Genomic DNA, 19,646 nt, shown 5'->3' with positions numbered 1-19,646 from the left:
ACTAGTATTTATATGTTTGGTAAGTTAATTTTATTTATAGCAAACTCCACCCCTAATATTTTTTAAAAACAAACTTTAGTACCTACTACCTTGTCCACGTTTCTCCTCAACTTTAATTAAACTTATTATTACAATACGAAGATGTTTTACCCACTGTTTTCTTACATTTCAACATAAATTTCAATCGGTTAGTTCACTTTTATAATAGGTTTCGATAACTTTGATCTACATACAAGTTACAAAATGTCACGGTTTACCCTTCCTATTTTATTCGTTACAACCTTCCTATTTTATTCGTTACAACGTTCTTTTTATCAACGTCTCGACATGAACTTTATTCTAAATCGTATGAAAACATGATTGATTAAAAAAAACCAATTAACTTTTGGTGAGAGTCAAACACATTTAGGGAATTACATCATGCAGAGGACACCCAATCAAAAATAAATAAATAATTAAGAACATAAAGATTTAAAGCCAGAAGAAAAAACATAATTGATCAGCTTAACTCGCAATTCCTACAAATATTTTCACAAGACAACAAGAACTCACTTTTAACAAATAAAAAAAAGTAGTAATTCCTGAATAATACAAACAATATGAAGAATGTGCAAATTGACACTTTTCATTTTTCAATTCCCTGTTGCAGATATTGTATGAGATCATAACCAGCAGTTGACCACTTGTCATACGCATCTGCACATGTGCGGATCATGAAGTTTGCTGCTTGTCTCTCACTCATCTCGGGGTTGAATCTCTTTCTTAGATTACCAATCGGGTCTCCTCTGCTAAAACACGGTAATCCACTTTCTACCATCATTAATACTGTGTTTATGATCCCGTCCATATAGCGACGAGCAGCAAGGTACCCCTTCACACACAAGCTGAGAATATACACATTCAAAGATCAGGAACCGAGCAACAAGGTTTGGGATTTGTGTTTTTTAACAAGCCAACTTGAGAAAACTTTGTTGCATATAATAACAGTAGGGGTATAAAGAAGCCGAGCCACTAATCAGCTTGCTAAAAACTTTAATCAATGCAAGCTTAACGAGCCACAACTCAAGCCTAATAATAAGCTCGTTTAATAAAAGAGCCCCAGCTTCACTTATCAAAGCCTATTATATATTTACATAATAATAACATTACGCATAAAACTATAACAAAAATAACTGACAATGTATATTATGTGATATATGTATAAGTTATAATTAAAAACAATATATAAAAATAATAATAAATGTGTATAAATAAATAATAATATATTTATGAAATAATAAATGAGTTGAGCTTGAGCTTGAAAAACTACTCAAGTTTAGAAATAGCAAACAGTATTGTTTTTGTAATCATAGATTCATAATCAATGCAGTTATAATTAAAGTAAGAAATATGATAAAAATGTTAGTGGGCCAATCTACCTGACCCAGCCTGTTTTGAGTTTGACCCAACGGGCCCTCGGGCTACTCACCAATCGGTGATGTTGAAAATAAAATTATGAATGAAAAGAGTTGCTTAGTTTACAGATGATGCTGAAAATAAGATTATAAACGTGTTATCCTTACCTTACGAATAAAAACCAAGTCTCACTTTTCATTGCACCAGATGGATCAAGCAACTGAGTCATCTCATGACTTAGCTTAAAGTGCGCACTTTCAAACCGCATGTTTCGACCAGGTGACGTCTCTAAGATGAAACCAAAATCAATATGAACGAGCCGTCCAGCACTGTATTCACAAGTGTTAATGTTAATATTTTGTAAACTTATAGCTGTGTTTTATAATTACTTGGAACTTACTTATCAAATAAAAGATTTCCATTATGTCTATCCTTTGGCTGAAGCAACAAGCTGGCAACAGCATAACCAGCACTGCTGATGATGAAATTATGACGAGCGGCTTCAAAACTTGGAGACCCAACTGCACCAAAGTCTTGTTGAAATATTTCATATAAACCGCCATCAGTCGTTTCACCCCATCTGGCTTCTACTGCGTGTATTTGGAACAACCTGGGCAAACAAGAATAAATTGGTTCTTTAACAGACATGTACAAGAACAGAACATAAAATGTGAACTTGAAGTAAATATCATATGACAAAAAGTACCTCAATAATTCCTCTTTCTGGGTCAGTTGGAAGTACTCCATAAGGATACAAATATAGATCTAAACCAACCGCTTGAAATATATCCTTCAGAAGTGAGATAACTTGTAGAGCAAGTACATCCTGTCTGCAGTCGTCTCCAACCTGCATCAAGGAAGTTTACATATTAGGTAATAATCAGAAAATGCAAGTCTTTAAAAAAGAAACTGATGCCATGTAATATGTGATGATTATCCGGCAAAGGTCACAACATAAAGATTACGAAACCGTTATCCCTAGTGTAAACGAGCTCAAGATCAGCTCGTAAAATGCTCAAATGAAGTCATGATTATATGGGATCGAGCCTAAAATTAAGCTTGTTTAATAAATGAGCTCGGGCGTTAGCTTCACTTACCGATCTCAATCCAACTCGCGGGCCTAAGCGAGCCTATTATTTATACAATCTTCATTTAACACATCAAATACACATATTTAGTATAACTTATACTGTAAGCAAAACTATGATAAATATAGCTAAATAATACATATTATGTTATAAATAATAATTATAATTGAAATATAATATAAAAAATAATTATAAATGTATATAAATAAATAGGTTATTATAATAAACAAGCAGAGCCCTAGACCAGCTCGAGCTTGAAAAACTACTCACGAGCCGAGTTAAAGCTTTGAGCTCGGGCTCGACTCAGCTCGGCTTGTTTACACTCCTAAAGAATATCCTATAGAGCACCAATGACGGTGTTCACCTTAAAAATACAAGCTTGTGGCTTTATATCATTGGGATCTCCGTCTCGATCAGCCACATCAAACGTGATCATAATTGGCACTTTTGCAGCTGATTGTAAAGGAATTCCACTATTAACCTGAATACCCTTAACAAGCTTATTGGGAGCCGTAGGTAGATAAAGGTCGTCGCCATCCACCTGAATTTTTTCCAGCTCTCTGGCTCATAAAACAATATAACTGATTATTAGCTTGCTTAAAACGAGAGCATAAAATGTGACAGTAAAAGCAAAAGAAAGATACCTTTTTATACCAGCTCTTCTTTCTTCTTTTGGAAGTGGATAAAGAACACCTGAAATAGATGTGACCTTTTCAAAGAAATCAAATTCTCTGCGAAACGTGTCACGTGCCTTGGGGTTGAAGCCATCTATGATGTGATCTCTAACAACTGGCAGAAGGGCCAAAAATGCTGACGTCTGAACAATGATTATTAGTTAATATCAACGGTTTTCTTGCATTTTGTACACGTCACAGAATATTAGTGGTGAAACTAAAGTCTGTACCTTTGCTGACATGGCTTCTTTCCCTTGCTCAGGCGCACAGGTCTCACCCTGCCATAAATAAACACTCCAGTTACTACATGAAAGTTGAAACATGTTCATATGATAACTGATTTTAAAATAAGAAGCAAACTGTACTGACTTGTAAATGCCAGATAAGAATATGAGAAAACACATCACTCCTTTGAGCAGCTCTAATTAAGTATCCTTCAACCAATTTCTGCAGAGTCACCTCAAAGTTGGTTAATAAAACCAGCTTCTCGAAGATAAAAGCACTGAAACTATATAGCATACCTCATCATCATATCTTAAAGCTTGGATAAGCTGGGGCATGAAAAAGGTGACTCTGGATGGAGGATATGACTCCAATACCCTCAGAATGTAAGCCATAACACGAGGATGACCTTTGTATGCTGGAGTGAAGTACTCTAACGCCTGTGTGATTGAACAAGCAGCCCAATGTGTCAATTGCTGCAAAAGTGGAGAGTCTTCATCCACTGCCTTCGGTGTCACAAAATATGGCAAAGCCTCGGGTATCATGCGGATCTCCAGTATATGGGACTGCAAATGCAAATGTAAGCAACGAGTCCTAAAATGGTTTTCATGTCAAAGTAAATCTCAACTGAAATATTTAAAGAATGGAAAATTTCACACATTAGTAACCAAGTTTCCCAAGTGTTCAACTAAAGTCGCTCAAGTTTACATTTTTAAAATTAAGTGAGGCAAATGAAAGATATATGAATCTTGAATTCTTGCTTACTAATAAGAGATTATTTTTTTTCCAATTAGAAGTAGAAGGTAATAGTGATGACTACAAATTCAGTAAATAACAACAAAGTTTCACAATTGTAAATTGGTCAACTTAAGTCAAATTGAAAAAAAGAAAATAATCTGTAAATAGTAGCCAAGATTCTTGTGTATTTCGTTTGCCTCAATTTTAAAATATTTTAACACTTCTAAAAAGATTGAATATGATTGAAACACCTAGTGGGTGTTTGGGATTCCTTATTTTACCACCTTATAGCTTATAACTTATAGGTTAAGGTGTTTGGGAATGTTAGGCTTTGTGAGTGTATAAGTCATAAGCTACAACTTTGTAACTGATAACTTATGACTTAAATTAGTCATAATGTGGTAAAATAAGGAATCCCAAACACACCCCTAATAAAGTTGAGTGACTTTAGACTTTAGAGTAACAAAAAATGAGTCACTTTAATGAGGGATTTAGGAAACTTGGTTACTGCCATGTAAAGTTACCCATTTTAAACTATACATTTAGTTTCTAATTACAGAAAAGTAAAAAATGGATATAGCCACCTGAACCAACTGAGTGAGTTCCGCCTTTAGTAAAGAATTTGTAGGAAATCTAGCACCCAATGAAAAAGCAATTCTGGGATCAATAGCAAATGCAGTTCTTGCATATTCAATCCATTTCTCTGAATTATTCTTGGGTCTAAAAGACGTGTTTTCTCTGAGGATTAATTAGTAAATTGGCATAAGTCTGGGATCGTTAGTTCCATAAAATGTAAAAAGTTCACACAACATAAAATAGTGATTTGAAAATTTACTTTGAGCCAATAGGTTGTGCCCAAACATCAAGTCTTTCAGCCTCATGTTGGCATAACATTAGAAGTAGTTGCCTCCTTTTCTCTCTGTCAACAGCATTATTCTCCAGCAATCCCCAAACAGGGTGATATGAATCCTTCTGAAGTTGCCAATTTTAATATGGGTAATCAGAAGAATAACCAACAGAAGATACTGAAAAGTAAAGAAAGATAGTTTTACCGTATTAAGCAAAGCATTCCCATTTTCCTGACCCTTTACTTTTAGATCATTTTGAGAAACTTCCATTCGCTGATTTAACAGAAACTGGACAAAAGCATGAACAGATTGGGCTTCACTTAGTGCAAAATTCCCGCTATTTGTCTCATACCACTCGGGCTGATGACAAAACCAGCCTAATGAGGCCCTGCAGTGAGTAGATAAAGAATTTGAAATTTTTGAAAGCAGGATACAATAAGTGATCAAAAGGTAACAAACACAACAAAACTAAAAATAGCAACAGAAGGCACAAATAAGGCAAAGTATAAAATCCGAATTTAGTTTAATGGAACTTAAAAACCAGAGCAGACAGTAATACCTGTAAATCCTGTCTTCTAAAAGATGAAGCCCTAACTTAAACTTGTGCAGGTTCCCTTGATACTGATAGGAACATAACTTAAGTCCAAGCAGCATGACTGTAAAAAATGTACCAGTGGCTGCTGGATGGCGTGAAAATCTCCAAGGGGATTTTGTAGTCCCTTGCAACATCCTGCCAAGAAGCAACAGCTGTTCCACACTATTGTGTCTAACTACCTCAAACCGATCAATGAAAAACCCAAGCCATAGCCTATGTGCTAGAATCTCTTGAACCGGATCCTTCTCGGGTGCTGCTTCTGGCTCACCGGGTGCAAGCTGAGGCCTTAACTTTGCAGCTGGCCCAAAAAACCTCACTTCAGATGCAAACAGCCCACGTTTGGTATCAATGGTCCATAACCATGCATCAACAAGCTCTGCAAGCACCAACGAACCCAACTGAGGTGCAGCAGAAACTAACCATGTCCAGATGAACACACCAGTCTCCATTGCATCAGGTGTAGATATATAAGCTGGGCACCAACATAGGAGTCTCAGAAGCTGTGAGAAACTCTCTGCAGTTGGTTTTTTATCTGAAGCCTGAACAATATCATCAATAGCTGGTTATAAAAAAAATAGAAGTAAACAGATTATGTCGGGTAACGGGTTTAAACGAGTCTTTTTAGTACAAACAGAAGTGGGTCACATCAGGTTGGGTTGCCCTATGTGTGCAGCAAACCGGAAAAACCAGAAAACCCAAATCGAAATAACCGAACCCAAATAAAAACCGACAGTTTGGTTTTTGGTTTTCATATAAACCTAACTTGCAGTTCAGTTGGGTTTTGCGTTTAATTAAAACCGTAAAAACCAAAGCGAACAGAATCTACGGATTTTCATTTTGAATTATAAGTAATTTACAGGAATTTAAAAAATAACGTAATCCAAATATTTAACCCAAATGGATAATAATAATTATTTAATTGTTAATTAACAAAAATATTTAGACCCAAAGCCCAAATACATAATTTTGGGCTAATTTTTTTCCCATCAAAAGTTTCATGCCCAATGGTAAATCTGAAACTGAACCCAAACCAAACGGTTTTCAAAACTTAAAAACCAAAATTTCGCTTGGTACGGTTTCCAAAACTGACCTATGCAGACCCTACCCATGTATTGGATTATAAATTGATTAATTAGTAGTTATCACGTTAAATATGATTAAAAAAAACTATGTTGCTCCATCAATAATATAATTTTTTTTAATATAAAACATTTTACGAAGCTGTAAGCTTTATAAAACCATGACAGTTTGACCCCTTTGGGATAAACCATGACCCGAATTGGCGTGATCTTATCTTTAAGCTTACCAGATTTGAAAGGAGTAGTGCAGTGGCCTGAGAACAAGTCTCACGAAATGATGACCTGTCAATACTCCCCCCTTTCTCTGCAGTAGACACAAACTTTTGAAGAAGACGAACAAACTTATTAAGTAATATCTCACTAAACGATTGCTTCTTGGGTGGAGTTGGTTGAGGAAAAGACCCAGTTATAAGCCTTGAAAGGCCACCACTGGGTCCCGGTGCTGATGTGGCAACATCAGAATCATCATCTACACTCTCCATATTCTCATATAACCTTGTCATGCCAGCAATTTCTCCTGCATGATTACACTTAGCCGTAGCACTCCCAATAGCAGTACTAAGAACTTCAATGTTAAAGGCTTCCAATAATTTCAGGTTTCCGCCAGATGCAGCAGCTGCAGATGCCATAACTGCCGGGATATTGGCGGTCATTGTTCCGGTCCAACAATCGATTTTACCCGTGCCTATCCTTATCTCAGATAAAAGAGAAACCACATCTGTTGTAGGCTGTGCTTTTTGCCATGTGTTTGCTTTACAAAGTTGCTCCTGAAAGTCAACAAAATCAGTCAACCCGAAACAAAAGTTAAGTCAAGCCCATTACAATCCTACGTTATTAATGCTAGTAAACTACAAACCTGAAGAAGACCTTGGCTTGTGCATGGAGCATGTGATAGCGAAATAATAATCCATTCTCGAACAACTTTTTGATACAAAGAACGAACAGATGATACAAAACCGGGATCATTGACAACACCCGAAGGCGGGTTATTATTGACTGAAAAGAGTAGACAATCAAGACAAGATGATTTCCATAATATCTGCAAGAAAAAATATGAAAGTTTGAAGGACAAGTAATGTAAAAAAAAAAGACGATGATAACTTAACAAATGTAGCTTACCTGTGGGAATCTTTCTCTCAACTGAGACAACAAATTAATTGATAAATCCCGAATATGTTCTTCCCTCATGGATAAACTCTTTATGAGAAAACAAGCATGGACGGCAAGATTTGACTCTCTGACCTCGGCAGCATCTCCCGTCTCACAAATTTGAGCCTCCTGTGTCCATTATAAGATCTGATTAATTGATAAAACAAATAAATTAAATTATCGTGCTAACTGTGAGAATCAAATAGAGTAATTATATTTACAAGTAGTGTAATTATGTAATTAATTACAGTATGCTGTAATTACACTACACTATAATTACACTATGCGAATATTATTCCGATGAGGATAGTACAGTTGCGTAGGCTTGTACAGAAACCAAACACAAACGAAGCATGTCCATGTTCATTCGTTAAGAAAATGAATGTGTTCGTGTTCGTGTTAATTTATGTTTGTTGAGAACAGTATAAACAAACGGTTCACAAATGTAAACTAAAGAACATAAATGAATAGCCATAACTGAGCTAAAACCATCATCATCATCATCATCATCATCATCATCATCATCATCGTACTCAGTATATCCCACCAATAGCAAAGCTATGGTAGGGTCTGAGGAGGGTAAGATGTAGACAGCCTTACCTCTACCCCATGGGGATAGAGAGGCTGCTTCCGGTGAGACCCCCGGCTCGATAGTAGTTTTGCATCAAGCCTTGGACATATTACATAAGGCACATAGCACTCAATCATCGGGACGCCGGCTGATTGGTGCATGTACCCTTGTCTTTCGGCTATCAACGCCACCACATGATGCCTGATTAACCTTCCATCACTTTTAACGTTATTTTCACAAAATTAGTAAAATAACGTCAAAATTAGTGCAATTTTACTTTTGCCCACCCGAGGGTTCACACATATATACATTATATGCGCCCACCCGAGGGTTCACACATATATACATCATAACTGAGCTAAAACCAACTAAAACTAAATGTGAACAGCAATGCGTTGGCCTAAAAAGTTATTAGAACTAAACTAAATTGTAATGGGTCTAAAAAATTAGATGAATATATTAACAAATGCAAGCAAACATAAACAAACGTAGAGTGATTGTTAGTTGATTCCGTGTTACTGTTCAGTTCAGTTTTTACCAACCGGTAAAAAACAGTTTTCATATTTAACTTTGGGTTAAAGTTTAGTAGAAAAGATAAAACAAGTTGCAAGCCAGGTGGACTGAAAATTCAGGTTGCTTGCTTAAGTAAATCTGCAGAAGATAACAAGTGGGTAGGATAAGGGTGTAAGATCAACTTGTGTGTCAAGTAGTTTTGTGTTTCCCACCCTATAAATAGAGGGGTTTGTTTCTTTGATTATGTACCACTACCACTACTACAAATCAGTTTTTATAAGAAATACAACTACAAAAGTTAGTAGAAATCTGGTCCATATTTTCTGTTTTGTTTTTCTAGTTCAAGATCCAATTGTGACCAACAATTGGTATCAGAGCCTTGCTCATTGATCTAACCAGCTGTTAAACTAGTCCAGAAAAACACTACAGCCGCCAATCACATAGGTCGAAGGTGTCGGCCTGTTCACCAGCCATAACCCCTGTTCCAGCCCAGAATCTGATAAAAAACGAATCTGACCAGCAGTCCGTATGGCTGATTCAAGCAGCAGCAGTACCACCGCAGATCGAAACTCAGTTTCAGCAGCTGTTACAATCAGAGAAGTTGGGGGAACAACGTCGTACCAATGTCCGTTACTAAGTACAATGAACTATACCTCTTGGGCTATCAAGATGGAGTCGTTCATGGATGCCCAAGGAATATGGGATGCCATAGAACCATCTGAAGGAGATGACGTGGATGTCAAAGTCAGGAAGAAAGCAAGGGCTTTCATCTTCCAGGCGCTGCCGGAAGACATCTTGTTGCAAGTTGCATGTCACAAGGAGGCTAAGGACGTGTGGAACGCCCTTAAAGTTCGGTATCTTGGTGCTGATAGGGTACAACAGGCTCGGATTCAAACTCTTAACCAAGAGTTTGAATTATTGAGCATGAAGGAGGCTGATAGCGTTGATGATTATGCTAGCAAGATTGGTGGGATCATGTCCAAGTTCCAAACACTTGGAACGACGATTGAAGAAAAGGTGCTAGTAAAGAAGTTGTTCACTTCCGCACCAACCAGATTTCTTCCTATTGTTGCTACAATAGAACAGTATTCTGAACTGAATACTATGCCATTTGAAGAGATCGTCGGACGACTCAAAGCATACGAAGAACGTATCAAACCCGTTGGAGCAGCCAAAGACTCTTCGGGTCAGTTATTACTAACCAGATCTGAGTGGCAAGAGAAGCACAGATCTGAGACGAAACAATTCGGCAGAGGTCGAGGATCAGCTCCGATCAATCACCGTGGTCGTGGTCGAGGTCGCGGTAGATTTGGCAGCCGTGGACGAGGAGGTAGACATCCCTCGAATAATAATCAAAGGCCAGAACAGGCTGATCAAGATGGCAAAAGATGTTACAATTGTGGCAGGCTCTGTCACTTTGTAGCCGATTGTCGGGCTCCGAGAAGAACCGAAGGCGAAGCTAATTTGGCAAGGGAGGATGATGATGCTACTTTACTAATGGTAAAGTCTCCACAAGATTTGGTAATGTTGAATGAAGAAAACGTGTTTCCTAATGAATATGCCAAAGACAGTACAGAGAAAGGCGTTTGGTACTTGGATAATGGTGCAAGCAACCACATGACCGGTGAAGGGATTTACTTTAGTGAACTCGATGAAAAAACGATAGGGCGTGTAAAGCTTGGAGATGGTTCGTCAGTTGAAATCAGAGGCAAAGGGTCGATTCTTCTTCAATGTAAAAATGGCGATCAAAGACTCATTACTAATGTTTATTACATTCCAGATTTATGTAATAACATATTGAGTCTCGGGCAATTTGATGAGGTTGGATGCAAGACAAATATTGAGAATGGTTCTCTCTCACTCTATGATCGATCAGGTGCAACGTTAATGAAGGTCAAGAGGTCTCCAAACCGGCTCTATAAAGTGTCTTCGTGTTGTTTTACCAACCTGTTTATTTTCTAAAATGAACGAGACAGTTTGGATTTGGCATGCTCGTCTCGGGCATTTAAACTTTGATGTCATGAGAATAATGACACAAGAAAAATTGGTGATTGGGGTTCCAAGCATAAACCACAAGTCACAACTTTGTGAAAGTTGTCTGGTCGGGAAGCAATGAAGGCTCCCATTTCCGTCTCATGCCTCGTATTGAGCAAAACAACCTCTTGAACTAATACATGCTGATCTTTGCAGTCCTATTACACCTTGCACACCATCTGGCAACAAGTATTTTCTGTTGCTAGTTGATGATTTTAGCAGATTCATGTGGGTATACATGATAAAGTCGAAAGATCAAGCTTTGGAAGCATTTGCTAAGTTCAAGAAATCTATTGAAGTTGAAACGGGTTATAAAATCAAGGCCTTAAGAACGGATTGTGGAAGAGAATTTGTGTCTACAAATTCGAACAATTGTGCAGCGAAGATGGCATAAATCGGTACTTAACCGCACCATATACACCGCAGCAAAACGGTGTAGTTGAACGAAGAAATCAAACGATACTTGGAATGACAAGATTGATGATGAAGGCATTAAAGCTACCACAATGGTTGTGGGGAGAAGGTGTACGACATTCGGTTTACATCTTGAACCGAACACCCACAAAAGCTTTGGGAAAGAATACCCCGTATGAAGCGTTAAAAGGACGAAAGCCGAATTTGGGACACTTGAAAGTGTTCGGTAGTACCGCCCATGTTAAAGTACCCACGGTTCAGTTAACAAAATTGGCAGACAGAAGTGAATCTATGGTGTATCTCGGGAGTGAACCGGGAAGTAAAGCTTATAGACTTTACAATCCTAGAACCAAACGGGTGTATGTAAGTAGGGATGTTCGCTTTAAGGAAAGCAAGCCATGGAATTGGGTCAAAGAACTCGATGCAAATGAAGATTGGGTCGAGTTCACCGTTGAAGACGAAGCCCAAACCACCACGTTTGGTTCGACCCAGATTTCACCCAATCAAAGCGAGATAGCTGCTGTCCAAAATGAACACAACGGGCCTGGTTCGACTACTGTGACCAGCAGCCCAACAGCAGAACGTGATAGCCCCCTGCAGAATAGTCAGCAAACTGATTCAGGCAGTTCGGACAGCCCGGACATCCCATTTACAGACCAAAACAGTCCGAACAGCTTTGGACAGGCCAGTACGTGAGCCCAATTTTTAGCTCATATTATGATGACACCCCTGCCCAAGGTTTCCGAAAGCTGAATAATGTTTACTCCAGAACCCAATCATTGCAGCAAATCCCGTTTAACCCACCTCGATTTGAAGACCCAGACCTACTGTTACTAAATGAAGAACCGTGTTCATTTAATGAGGCCAAAGATAGCAAGGAATGGAGAATTGCTATGCAGGAAGAATTAAATTCGATAGAGAAAAATGGCACTTGGAAATTGGTACAACAACCCAAAGGTGTTAAACCAATTGGTCTAAAGTTGGTCTACAAAGCCAAACGAGACGCCAAAGGTGACATAACTCATTACAAAGCTAGACTTGTAGCAAAGGGCTATGTTCAAAAGCACGGTATCGATTATGATGAAGTATTTGCTCCGGTTACCCGAATGGAAACCGTTCGGTTACTTCTTTCTCTAGCCGCACGAGATGTGTGGGAAGTTCACGATCTTGATGTCAAAACCGCATTCCTGAATGGAGAATTGAAAGAAGATGTCTATGTATCTCAACCTGAAGGATTTGAGAAACCGGAAAAAGAGCACCTCGTGTATAAGCTATCCAAAGCCTTATATGGCTTGAAACAAGCTCCGAGAGCTTGGAATTCGAAGCTGGATGCAACGCTAAAACTGCTTGGTTTTACTCGTTGTCCAAGAGAACATGCCGTGTACAAGAGAATCGCCAAGGCTGGTCCGTTAATTGTGGGAGTTTATGTGGATGATTTAATCATCACAGGGCCTTGTAAAGATGAGATAAATGCATTCAAAAGACAGATGCAAGATCGCTTTGAAATGAGTGATTTGGGATTGTTAACTTACTACTTGGGAGTAGAAGTTAAACAAGACAAGACGGGTATTACTTTGAAGCAAGCAGGTTATGCCACGAGAATTCTCAAAGATGCAAATTTGTGGGAATGCAATCCTACAAAATGTCCAATGGACCCAAGTCTAAAACTCGAGAAAGATGAGGATCAAGAGTGTGTTAATGCCACTGAATATCGAAGAATAATTGGCTGTCTTCGATATTTAACACACACTACCAGATATTAGTTATGCGGTCGGTATAGCTAGTCGTTTTATGGAGTCCCCAAGGACATCACATTCACAAGCTGTGAAACATGTGATGAGGTATGTGAAAGGCACGATTGACTTCGGGATTCGTTACAAGAAAAATGGAGATGCAAAATTAGTAGGCTACAGTGACAGCTCTCATGCGACTGGTCGTATGGATGGTAAGAGCACAACAGGAATGGTGTTTTATTACGGGGGTGGTCCGATAGCATGGTGTAGTCAGAAGCAAAATACCGTTGCTTTATCATCTTGTGAAGCTGAATTTATAACTGCAACCGCTACAACTTGTCAAGCAATCGCAATCTGGTTGAAAGGTCTATTTGAGGAGATAACTGAGAAAAGTGTGGAAGCTATAACACTACGTGTGGATAACAAGTCTGCAATCTTGTTAATGAAAAATCCAGTATTTCACGGACGAAGCAAACATATTGATACTAAGTATCACTTCATCCGAGAATGTGTGGAAAAGAATTTGGTGAAGATAGAGCACGTGAGTGGAGATGAACAGAAAGCCGATATTTTGACTAAAGCCTTACCAAGAGTCAAGTTTATCAAGATGAGGGAAATGCTAGGAGTTGAAGACCTAACAGCTTTGAAGAACAGAATCAAGGGGGTGAATGTTAGTTGATTCCGTGTTACTGTTCAGTTCGGTTTTTACCAGCCGGTAAAAACAATTTTCATATTTAACTTTTGGTTAAAGTTTAGTAGAAAAGATAAAACAAGTTGCAAGCCAAGTGGACTGAAAATTCAGGTTGCTTTCTTAAGTAAATCTGCAGAAGATAACAAGTGGGTAGGATAAGGGTGTAAGATCAACTTGTGTGTCAAGTAGTTTTGTGTTTCCCACTGTATAAATAGAGAGGTTTGTTTCTTTGATTATGTACCACTACCACTACTACAAATCAGTTTTTATAAGAAATACAACTACAAAAGTTAGTAGAAATCTGGTCCATATTTTCTGTTTTGTTTTTCTAGTTCAAGATCCAATTGTGACCCAACAATGATGAACATTTATGAACGCAAACGAAGTAAGCGAATGTTCATGAACATAAATGAACGAACAAGACATGTGTTCATGTCTGTTTAACTAAATGAACAAAAACTTCCCACCTAGGTTCATTTCAGGCCTACTTGCTTACTAAAGCATATGAAAATTTTACCAGCCATGATATTGATGTCTCGAAAGCACGATGAACAATGGCTATCAAGCATTGTGAGACAGCTGGCATGAGATTTGGGCTTTTGAGATATTCAAAAACACAGCTGAAGGCACTTCTAGCAGCAGTTGAATTGGGACCACTATTAAGAATGCCACCGTTGCTGCTGAAACGTATGATTTCCAAAAATGCAACTGCAAGAAGATAAGTTGCCTTCACCCCTAATAATTAGCAACAAAAGAATCAGATGATTTTCAAGACAACAAACACATAACATAATATAATATAGATTTTTATACCTGAAATTGTGTTCATTGCTCCAACTTCAACACGCCCTCCTAATGCAGCAGAAAGAGCGGTTCTTTGACTTACAGCAGCTTTCTCATTTCCACTTCCTCTACGACTTCCCGGGTTATGAAGTGCATTAAGTTCTAATTCATCTTCTAGCCATTTTACAGAGCTAACCACCTGAAAATATTTTAAAAGAATCAACAAAAATCATGTTTTCACCCTTAGTACTGAACAAAAGTTAACGATGATCAAATTAAAAAATTTCAGTTAATCAGACATACAAGAGGTGGAGTTCCTTGAGATATGCGTTGAACAGCAATAGACCAATTAGGAATCCACATGTAGGGCCCACCCACAGCTTGAAGGGCAACCGTATTTGTGTTCCCTCCATTGTTTAATGTTGTGGAGTTTGGCTTCACTGAGGTTGGAGATTTCAGCAGAGGTGGGGCCAAGCCAAACAGAGCAATGTAGAACCATAGGTTACGAAATAATTTCAGGAGTGATGGTTCAATATCCACTGTTGGATCAAAATCAGAACATATTTCAGCCACAGCAGGAAGTAGAGGTCCCAGAAAATCAGCTCCACTGCTGCATACCAAAAAGAACGAATTAGGTGATTGCATACAACAATAAAATGAATTATGATCAAATACATATGTTTCAGATAATTTTATTATGTAATCCAACTCTTCCTGGTCACTAGCAGTGCCTGACGGCTTACTGTTATGTTTATCATTTGATGTTTCTATAGTAACTTAGCATTTCAAAGAATTTAGTTAATTTATAATATAGATTAAAATACAAGTGTTCTGCAATTTTATGAAACATGACAAATAAGAACATTTACCTTCCACTTTTGGACTCAGCAGCCAAACCCACATCTGAACATAAAGAAAGAAGACGATGACGGAAGTCGACTCTGAGTTTTGCATTTGTAAGACCTTTAGCTATGGATTCAAATCCTGCAGGAAGAGTCTTGAGTGTAATTGAACTAGTGAGAATCTATGGCAAACTTATATTTAAAAAATTCATAATCATGATCAATGTTAAACGAAACAGTTTCAAAACTAGCTTATCTAATATAGAAGTTAGTGAGAAAATTTATATTATACATACCTCAACACGTTCTGTATTGGCCTCAGGTGGCAGGGTTTTGCTTTCTGCAGACCCAATGCCAGAAAGTTTGCTTAAATAGCTTCTTATCATAAGCACAGCAGCTTCACGATAAGACTTCTCAAAACCTAAACTCGCGATGCAAGAAACAGCATCAAGAAGCTGCAGTATCTCAACAAAAAGAGTTTTGAGAATGCCTTGATACATAAACAATTCAAAAAACATTGAAGTTTAACGAAACTAGAGGTTCAAAGTTGTTAAGGCTAAAAATTGTTGCTTTTAATCAAAAGTTTCAAAGATATAGGACTTATAAGTTATAACCACATAAGAAAATGATTTAAGATGAGTATCATACCCGGAGACGTAATAAGCCAGGAGTTGAAGCATCACCTTCCTCCAAACTTTCAATAAACAGAGGCAATATAATGTCAACAACTTCAGCTTTCTTAACTTGTACATTTAGCTCTGCAAGCAACTTAATGATATTAAGCTGCAAGAGAGGAACTGCCTGCTTCTCTTCGACATCCTAAAGTTATGTATCACAATAAAAAGAAATGTCATTCCATCATAAAGTAAAGTTTAAGAAACGAGATGAGCCCAATATAGTTTCTCTTATAAGTAAATTTTTAAACTTTCCAACAACATGATGACAGTTTTACTAAAAACAAAAACAAAATGACCACAAAGTAGCCAGGCTAGTGGCTATCAGTTAGATGCTGTTGATGTCAAATTAACAGATCTAATGGACCAAGTGATTTATTTCAATATTTGGTAAGCCACATAATAAGGTATGTAGAGCTATTAGACATTTAGACTATTAATAAATGGTACTGAATCCAAGCTATTATGTTAAGTAATCAGTACATCTTGTTTTATAGTTATATTATAAGTTACTAATGATGTTATGTTCTAATATTGAATATCTTGTAGTAAAACAATTCAAATGATAGGAATTCTTGGAGATGTAGGATGGTCAAGGACTTTTAGGAGAATGCATAGTTTTCTTTATTAGAAATGTGACTTAGGTGTTGTTATTGACCTTATTTTTGTCTTGTGGCATGCTAATTATTAATTTTCGTATCCCTATACATCTTCAAGTTCTTTTTAATTCTTAATTTAATTTTCTATATATGCATCTTTTTGTTTTTCTAGTACTAAATAATATATTATGGTAATATTCTATTTTTAAATACTAGAGAGCGAACTATACATTTACAACTTATTCTAGACGTAATTGATGTATATACGGTTTCTACAAGTATTATTAACACAACACATTAATAACCATCAACTAAAAGGTTATAACTAACCTCTTCCTCGTAGTCATTATGTTGGCGGATATTTGCAGCCAACCCTTTAATAAATGTATCCACCGCATGTGGGTCCTTAGTCCATCCATATTCAATAATCTCACAGCTTGCCTTCAATACACTTTCAAACATAGCCCCCTGACTACTTGCCCAAGTATCAGCCTACAAAACAAACTCATAAATCAATCAAACAGTTCAGAAGAAAAGTAAACCGAGACACAAAACCTAACCATGATTAACGAAATGGCACATACTTGAGCACATGTAGTTTGCACTAGCGGTTTGAAGCGTATAAACAGAACCCGTAGTAGATGACCTTCACGGCTAACAGCAATTTTAGAGATACCATCAAGCAACAAACTGAAAAGATCTTCACAAACTCGCAGCTTACGCCACACTGAATAAACACAAGCCTCGGCTGCTTCTACCAACAATGCTAGAGCTCCAATCAACAACTTCTTAGATAACTTTCCATCCGAATCAAGAGATGAAAGACCTGTAATTTTCAACTTAACCGCAGCTTTATAAACCGAAAGCTTGGTATTAATCCTAGCTTTCAATAACGATCCCTGATCCGTCCAATCACGCTTCCTTATCTGCCCAACAGATAAACATTCAAATACTAGTTTTTCAACCAAAAATGAACTACAAACAAAACACAACACAATACCTTCAGAAAAGCTGAAATTGATTTAAGTTGATCCCTTGTAATAACATGCACCCGTTCCAAAAGATTGGGATCAATCCGCGACTTATCAAGTATATGACCAATCAACTTAAATGCAATCTCTTGCTTCTCAAGATTCTCCAGCGACTCCCCTTCAAAATAACCAACCCCCCTTCTCCCACTACCACCCGGAGTCCCCATCCACGCATTCCCACCCACCCCATTAACAACAATCGCCTTCGAATTCCCGTCCTCCACGCCGCCACTTGATGAACTCGAGACCGCAACATTACTCACACTAATAGGCGAACTCTGCGACGAAGAGTTCGACCCCATAACCCCTTTCGGCGAACCGCAATTCATCACCCCAAACTCCACACCATCAAGCAACAAACACACCAGCTTATCCGCATCCGACTGCATAACCGGCGGAAAACTCTCGGACACCGCACTCAAAAAAGCCCTAGAAATGCCTAACTCCCCAAACCTATCATTAACAGCAGTATACAATACACCTCCCATAGCCATAGCCACGTCAGATTCAAACTCCGGATACAGTTTAACCGCGGTACAAACATATCCAAAGAATTCAGCATAAAACAAAGCAATCGAACCGATAGCGAAGGCGTTCGGCCAGAACAAGTGGTCGAAGGAAGCTGGAAGCGCTCGGATAAAGTCGAGGAGAAGCGATCGAGGGCGTGTGTCGTTGTAATTGGCGCATTTGGAGAGGAATCTGGCGGTGATGAGGATGGCATTGAGCTGAGGACGAGTGATTGTTGGAGATCCGGAAGGAGGACATCGGTTGCAAATCCAAGCGATTTTGTCGGAGAATTGGCTAGGGTTTTGAGCGATCAAATCGCACAGCTCCGTCAGTGCCTCCATAAGTGGTGATTGATTGGATCACATGTTCATGATAATGAATTGTTAGGGTTTTAAGAGTTGAAGATGATGATGAACTGTCACAACGAGGCCACACAAGATTATTATTATTATTATTATTATTATTATCAGTTTTTCAGTACACAGCGACTGAAATTGAAGCCATATGGTAAAGTTAAAAGTGGACGAGCTGATCCTACTTGAGCATCAAATAAAGCTTGGCCGGACGGTTAGTTATCGAGTCGGAGATCAAGTCTTGTATTGAAAGCCTCTTTAGGTTCTTTTAAGTCTTTTAAAGAGTTTTGTGTGTTTTGAAGCTTTATCCTCTTTTAGATTTTATTTACTACGTATTAGTTTTAAGGTACTACACGAGCTTAAGCTAAGCATAGGCTCGTTTAAAGTTTTTCTCAAAATATATAAAAGTAATTAAAAATACATACAAATTAAATAATATATAGTAAATGAACAGAGCTAGATCTTGAAAAAATAACTTACTAACCAGCTCGAGTTTTAGAAAAAGAGCTTGAAATGAGCCCTCGTGAGTCAAAATAAACCAAGCTCAAGCCTAATCGAGCTCAGGCTCGGGCCGGCTCAGCTTGTTTAGTCAATAAATTGATAGATTGGTTTAGTAGCATTTCCTTATGTTCCTTCTTTAGGCGTGCATTTTTTAAATCCACTAAGTTATCATTTTACAGGTTGGATCAAATACAAACAAAATTAAACTATGAACTGTACAATCGTAGGAAAAAACAATCGTGCGGTGGCAAGTCCGTAAATTAAAGATTTCAATCAACTCCTACAGAGAGATAGCAATAGTAAATGGACTCAATCAATTGAAACAGAGATGAACGTCGAATGGAATCAATCAATTGTAACTTGAAGAACTCAATTAGTATAACTAACAGATTGTGCTAAATCAATCGAACAATTAACCAAACTGAGTCTTGTTAATTGTGCGGAATGAATTGAACAGTTAAACAATTGAACAAATTGAGTTCGTTAATGGTGCGATATCAAAAGAAACTAGAGTAATTGTGTTTCAATAATTACTCTAGTTATTAATGTGTGGGTGAAATATTGTGTGTTAAATGAGTTATATCACGTGTTTTGTGTGTTTATATACCAGGA

General features: G+C 37.7%; 1 pseudogene across 1 annotated transcript; it reads right to left on the bottom strand.

Annotated features, from left to right (window-relative positions):
* Window positions 1–625: 625 nt before the first annotated feature.
* LOC143584606 (phosphatidylinositol 4-kinase alpha 1-like) lies at window positions 626–18,521 on the bottom strand (annotated as a pseudogene). The gene is made up of 25 exons (XR_013144388.1): window positions 17,643–18,521; window positions 17,227–17,568; window positions 16,973–17,134; window positions 16,018–16,188; window positions 15,666–15,824; window positions 15,397–15,524; window positions 14,831–15,137; window positions 14,558–14,726; window positions 14,262–14,479; window positions 7,759–7,917; window positions 7,496–7,678; window positions 6,867–7,406; window positions 5,525–6,099; window positions 5,170–5,353; window positions 4,953–5,089; window positions 4,702–4,855; window positions 3,679–3,945; window positions 3,527–3,604; window positions 3,388–3,435; window positions 3,128–3,300; window positions 2,848–3,043; window positions 2,102–2,242; window positions 1,796–2,005; window positions 1,563–1,724; window positions 626–884 (listed from the first exon to the last, which is right to left on the bottom strand). The product of XR_013144388.1 is annotated as a phosphatidylinositol 4-kinase alpha 1-like (transcript).
* Between the last annotated feature and the right edge of the window lie 1,125 nt (window positions 18,522–19,646).

The sequence above is a fragment of the Bidens hawaiensis genome, unplaced genomic scaffold, assembly GCF_021521415.1.
Source record: "Bidens hawaiensis isolate Kalapana, Puna unplaced genomic scaffold, B.hawaiensis_p1.1 tig00033199_1, whole genome shotgun sequence".
Lineage (NCBI taxonomy): Eukaryota > Viridiplantae > Streptophyta > Magnoliopsida > Asterales > Asteraceae > Bidens > Bidens hawaiensis.
The sequence above is the reverse complement of the archived record's forward strand: the minus strand, read 5'-3'. Positions and strand labels throughout refer to the sequence as shown.